At 38.5% G+C, this 6000-nt stretch overlaps 1 protein-coding gene across 1 annotated transcript in view; it reads right to left on the bottom strand.

Moving 5' to 3' along the window:
- Positions 1-6000, bottom strand: part of apc2 (APC regulator of WNT signaling pathway 2) — a 51507-nt gene extending 45507 nt beyond the window's left edge. The window contains exon 1 of the mRNA XM_079857774.1: positions 5917-6000. The gene's annotated coding sequence lies outside the window, so the exon portion shown is untranslated. The remainder of the gene's footprint in view (positions 1-5916) is intronic.

Genomic DNA, 6000 nt, shown 5'->3' on the forward strand with positions numbered 1-6000 from the left:
CAAACTACTGAATTATTTTTATCTATCTTATTTTTAACATAAGCATCAGCACGGTCATTTTTTACATGAATGTGCAAGGCTTCTGGTGTCAGCCACAAGCAGTTATTTAAGCTGTTTAAAACAGCCGGTTTCACTTCTTGAAATTGAAAACTGGTATTTATTAACTTATTTTTATTTATTATCATAATCATAAACATACTGGTTTAGTTAAGCAACACAGATATGAAATACCAAGGCATTCACTTCAATCACGACTATCCTCTAATTGTCTAAATTAAGTCTCTTTAAATTCTGCTCTAATAGCCCTCCATTAGTCAAATAAAGATTTACTCACAAACAAACTGCTGCGTTCTCCAGACCGAACAGATCCCAGTTCCAGCCAGTGTTAAACTACATTAACAGAACTGGCCAGACCCCAGGACACTCAATCAGACCTCTCTGGAGAACCACATGCCTTTGTACAGTTGGGTGAGGTCCATCTAAGGACAGGTTGGATTATGTAAAGATCATGCACAGCCCCAAAATCAATCAATTAAAATTTAGACTTACAGATCAATAGAGAAAACCAATATACCGGGAACACAATGGCCAGAGCAGTGGTTGAATTCGACACAATTGTTTTTAGATTATGAGGACACAGTGAACACAGTATCTGTCTGTAATTTCAGCATGGTTTGGACAGAATGAATTATTCTGGACAGCACAGGAGACCCTAAATTAAAAGTATGTGATTGGTGAGATATAAAAAGAGAGGGGGGAGAGAACCGAATAATGGAGAGATGTTTGATGATGAAGCATGTGTGACCGTCCACAGGGATTTAAGCACAGCTGGTTCATCTTTTTCATTTAGTCTTGTTCCAGATCAAATAGGCTGAATGCACAACCAATTGGGCACCATGCAGAGACATTAGATGTTTCTGTATTTTAATTGGCTCCTGGAGGTGTTTCAATAAATGTTAAATTAATGATGCCAGGAGAGGAAATGGCGATTCCTCGTGTAAAAAAAGAAAAGAAAATCTTTTATGCTTTCTGTGCTCTGCTGCAGTGGATGCTGGGTAATCTGCTCAAAGATCTATCCCTTGAGGAAAATAACTGAAAGAGTGTTAGTGAGCTGCCAATGCGGAGCAGCAGTTCTCGACAGTTGCCATGGTAACACCCTATCCCTGATCTCTTTAGAAGGGAATGCTCTAAAAATCACAGCATCTGATTCTGCATTGTGACTAGACATAAAGTGATACCCAAACATACAGTTTGTCTCACTGTATGCTGTAATCCTCAGATCTACATCTGTAGAGTACATCTCCCCTGGGCGACATGGGAAAGGCATAGAGGACAAATACACAGACTGTTTTTTATTTTTATTTTTGTTTTTGAGGGCCTGAAATAGTCTGATGGTGCAGCTTTTGTTTAGAACAACCAGAACAAACAGAAGACATTAGACAGAAATAAGGGAGCTGTTGTACTTTTTAAACAGTATATATTTAATGACACAATGCCATAGGAAATTATCTTTTGAATTAGAAAAAAAAAAAAAAAAAAGTGAGTGGCTTACATATGCGGCTATGACTGTGTCCTAAAGTCCTCCCTAACTGTGATATAACAAGAACCTGAGGCTCTTCAGTCATGAACACACAAAAGCAGGCAAACACATTAACAGCACAAATGATGGGAAGGTCAGCAAACAGCCTCACTGAAACAAAAGTAATTTATCAATCTACTATAATAATATAATATAATATTAAGACTGTTCAGTCTTTCAGTATCAAGATGGTGTTAGTCTCTTAGATTCTTTGCATTTGCTAGTCAAGTGATGGATGCACAATGTGTTTTTTTTTTTGTTTGTTTTTTTTGTTCTCACTGAATATGACTATACCACATGATACCAAAAGACATGTCAAATGCATTTATGTGCACCTAACACATGACTAGCAAACTCAAGGAATCTATATTATATTATATTATATTATATTATATTATATTATATTATATTATATTATATTATAAAGACAGACCAGAGATAAGCTTATTAGATAAAGCAATTTAACATATTATGTATAAAGCTCCATTATAATCTAGTGGTCTGATTATTTCTTTCATTTAAGAAAGTAAGTAATATTGGAACCAGACATGCGTTGAGCAGAGGGTTTCTGATACGATGGACAAAAGTAGGGCACAAGCAGTGGGAATGAGAACAAAGAAGATGGAGGATGCTTACACTCCTCCCCCCTCCCTGACCACATCTCACAACAACCATTCACTTCTAGACGTCTGGTTACCAAGGAAACAGCACCTGCAAAGGAAGGCACCATGCCTGAGAATACAATATCTGATCCAGCAGGTCATGTATTTGTTAAGAGACAACGGAATGTAATGCTGTACTGTGGACAGTTTGTATAAAATGGTGGCTGGAAATTCAGGCAATTCACCCATCTTCCATAAGGGGGATAGTCAGTCATTTCATAGAGTGTATAATTTTGGAATATTCCAAAACAAATACCCCTTTTCCAACCAGTAAACTGAATTGTGTGGACTGCTTTAAAATTTTAATGAAGGTATTTCTTTTAAAGCTGATCCTATGTTAGCGTCCTCTGCATGAGCGCTGGAGTCTCCATACCAAAGACCCCTCAATCAACAGTGTGTTTATAAAATAAGGTAATTGAATTATTAAGATGACCATGGGTCTAGTAATATTAATGACTCATCACAATTTAATCTAATGGTAAGCAAATTTTTGCAGGACAGGAGGGGTACCAAAAGAAATATGCAACCATAAAAAAACCAAAAACAAACAATACACTGCTGCAACCTTCATCATATGCTCCATATCATTAATTCCAAACATCCCCAAAGACTAGAAAATTGCATTTGATCTTGGACGGATGAATATTGTATTATGATCAGGGTTGAGTGAAACAAAAAAAAGCACAGACAAGTTTCTCTTGATCTTCTAAGCTGAAGTTCTCGCACGTCTTTCAACAGAAATGTATTATATCTCATGGGATATATCAATCTATGGTGATCACAACATACAGTAACTAAACTTTCCTTGAAATCAGCTTTGACATTATAGTTAACACATATGCTGAGGAAGAACAAATATTACACATCAGACCTTCTATTTATAAACAACAGAAATGAAATAAGCTTTCCAGCTGTTGGACCACACCACCAAAAAGACAGCAAAAAAAGATCTCAGATTACGACTGTAACCATGGTTCCCTGAGTATGAGAACGAAACATTGCATCTTGGATTGACGCTATGCTGAACGTCATCAGCGTGATGGTTTCTGAAGCACATGATTGAAGCGACAATTTTATTGGCCAACGACAGTCCATGACATCATTCATGTGCCCATGAGTATAAGAGCAATGTATGTCATCAACTTCTTTGTCTGAAGACGACATGCAGGCAGGAACGAGGCATGCAACAAGATGCAGTGTTTCGTTCCCTTTCTCAGAGAACCATAACCTGAGTCATAACCTGAGATGTTCCCTTTTGAAGTAGAACTCTACATTGCATCATGGATTGACGCTATGGGGAACAAATACCCACTCTGCCATGCAGAGGGAATGCTTGCCTCATTAGCTGTGCCTATGCACAAACATAATGGGCATGGCATAAACTAATTCTACAGACATACTTAGCCGGAGTCAGATGCATCAATCATTCAGTGTGCATCCTTCCCTCAGGTCTTGTTATTCCAGCGTCTCGCCTCCTTTGTGATCCACTTCTCAGAGGAGCACAAGTGGCCACGATCTCCCTCGGCCCTCCTTCCAGTCATTATACTGTGACGGACCCGAATCCCCAGAGATTTTGGGCGCAAATTTGGATCTGCGCAGGATGTACTTCCAAAATGCCGCTGACTGTGCCCTTGCATCTCTTTCCAACCACCGTCTAAAAAGAGGACGATTCACTCTGTGAAAGATAGCCCACAAGCGTATCTTCAAGAGGAAGCATTCACAAATATCCCCGCTCGTGCAATCCCCCCACATTCGAATAACTTAGAATATTGGAAAGGATAGATGTGAGCTGAATATAGTTTCCTCCATGACTTCTCCACCTCTACGTTGAGGTCAGGAAGAAACCGAAGGCTCTTAGAAGAAGTGTGATTATGGCCTGCCAGGAATCACTCGTCTAATTTGCCATGAGCAACCTCTTGTCTATCACGCCCCTACATCAGATCCAATCTAGTAGTGGCGCGGGCCATAAATTCCAACACAGAATATGCAGGGCTGGCAGGGCATTTGCCTCTTTTTGTCTGAATGGTGCCAGCAGCATGCTATCTGCTGTAGAAACAGCACACTCCGATCCAACAGCTTGCTTGAACCGGTTACTAGAGAACATCAAAGAGCCATACCTTTTTTGAATTCCTCAGCTAGCTCGATCCGCGATTCTCGTGACTCCAACCTCAAGTGTCAAGTGTGAATGGAGCTTCCTCATCACAAATTACTCACAATGGTCACATTCAGAACTCTCGAGAACTGAACGCGCATACTCCTCACCCAAAAACCAAATGCACAAATCATGTGTCCTCAAGTGTCAAAAAACTGGGACACAGAGGCACAAACTTCCTGAAACACTTGTCTGAGTATTCCATACTAAAACTTCATGCTTCAGACACCTTCGATCCAAGATGCAGTGTTGAGTATGTATATATATATATATATATATATATATATATATATATATATATATATATATATATATATATAAATGTCAAAACTGAACTGGCCTATATTTTGTTTTAAAGATTAACTATCATTGCCATTCGAAAAATTTTAAGGCGCCCCTGAGGAAACAACCTCTACAGTTAGTTCGTGAAGCACCACCATCTTGTGTCTGAATAGCCAGCAAGGTTTTACTACTCAGGAATAACATCTCATAATGGGTGCCAGTTTCTATTATTCTCACATAACATTGCATAACAAGTTCATAGACAAGATAGTCTTGCAATGTCACATATTATACAGGTCAACCTGGAAATCTTGGTCAGCGGCAGCATTCAGCTAATAATATTTTAGAATAATGATGGTGTCCATATAATATACAATATATTCATGCTAAATAGCTATGCTCGTTTTCTATCTCTTAGTGGTCTCTATAAAATTCTCTATAAAATAAGGGTTAAATCAATATCATGTCCAGGTGTTTATTACACCAGGGCAATGTACATTCAGTTGGTCATTATAAAAATAAACTAATTTAGGGTGATGAAATTCCTGATCACCCTGTCTGTACTAATAAACAACGATTTTATTATAAATAGTTTTCCTTAGCTCTGATGTTCATTGAGCCAAGTCTAATTCAGAGTCTGGTTTAGGATGAAAACCAGTTTGCGAAAAAGACTACTCACAATAATACAAATCTAATAAAATAAATCGTCACATTTTCTTTGTGCTCATGCAAAATTCAAGGTGATGGAGGCTGAAACACATTTACACAAGATCCTTTCCTTACTTATATGGGCATTGAAAGGCTTCAAATGACTGATAAGAAGCTTATATCATAACTTGAACAAGAAAATGACCCTCGGATTTGTGAATTTTAAAACACATGACTCGGGTAGATCTTTGATGTTTTATTGTTGACCTTGGTCGTGATATTTTAGCTACGATCAGACAGAGAAAATCTTTGTTCGTTTTTAGATCCCTTAATTACCTATATTTTATCAGGCAGTCCAATTTAATCATATTTAGGCATTAAATCGTAAGATTCGTGGGAAAACGCTTCTGGTGAGCAGTCCTCTCTGGCGCCCTCATACATATTCTCATCAGGACCTCACCACACGTCTCACGGACACACATTTAAACGTTGGATTTAACGCACAAATACCCGCAAACATGCATGTGCTATGATCCATCTGTCATCCATGATTTAACATATCCGCTAATGGATTTCATTTGTTTAAATCTTACCTCATGTTCAGCAGCGTTGGTGGCGTTTTTTGGGCGTGGAGGCGCTGCTGTCTTTCTCTGTGGGGATGATGATGATGCCCTGCA

The sequence above is a fragment of the Squalius cephalus genome, assembly GCF_949319135.1.
Source record: "Squalius cephalus genome assembly, chromosome: 22".
Lineage (NCBI taxonomy): Eukaryota > Metazoa > Chordata > Actinopteri > Cypriniformes > Leuciscidae > Squalius > Squalius cephalus.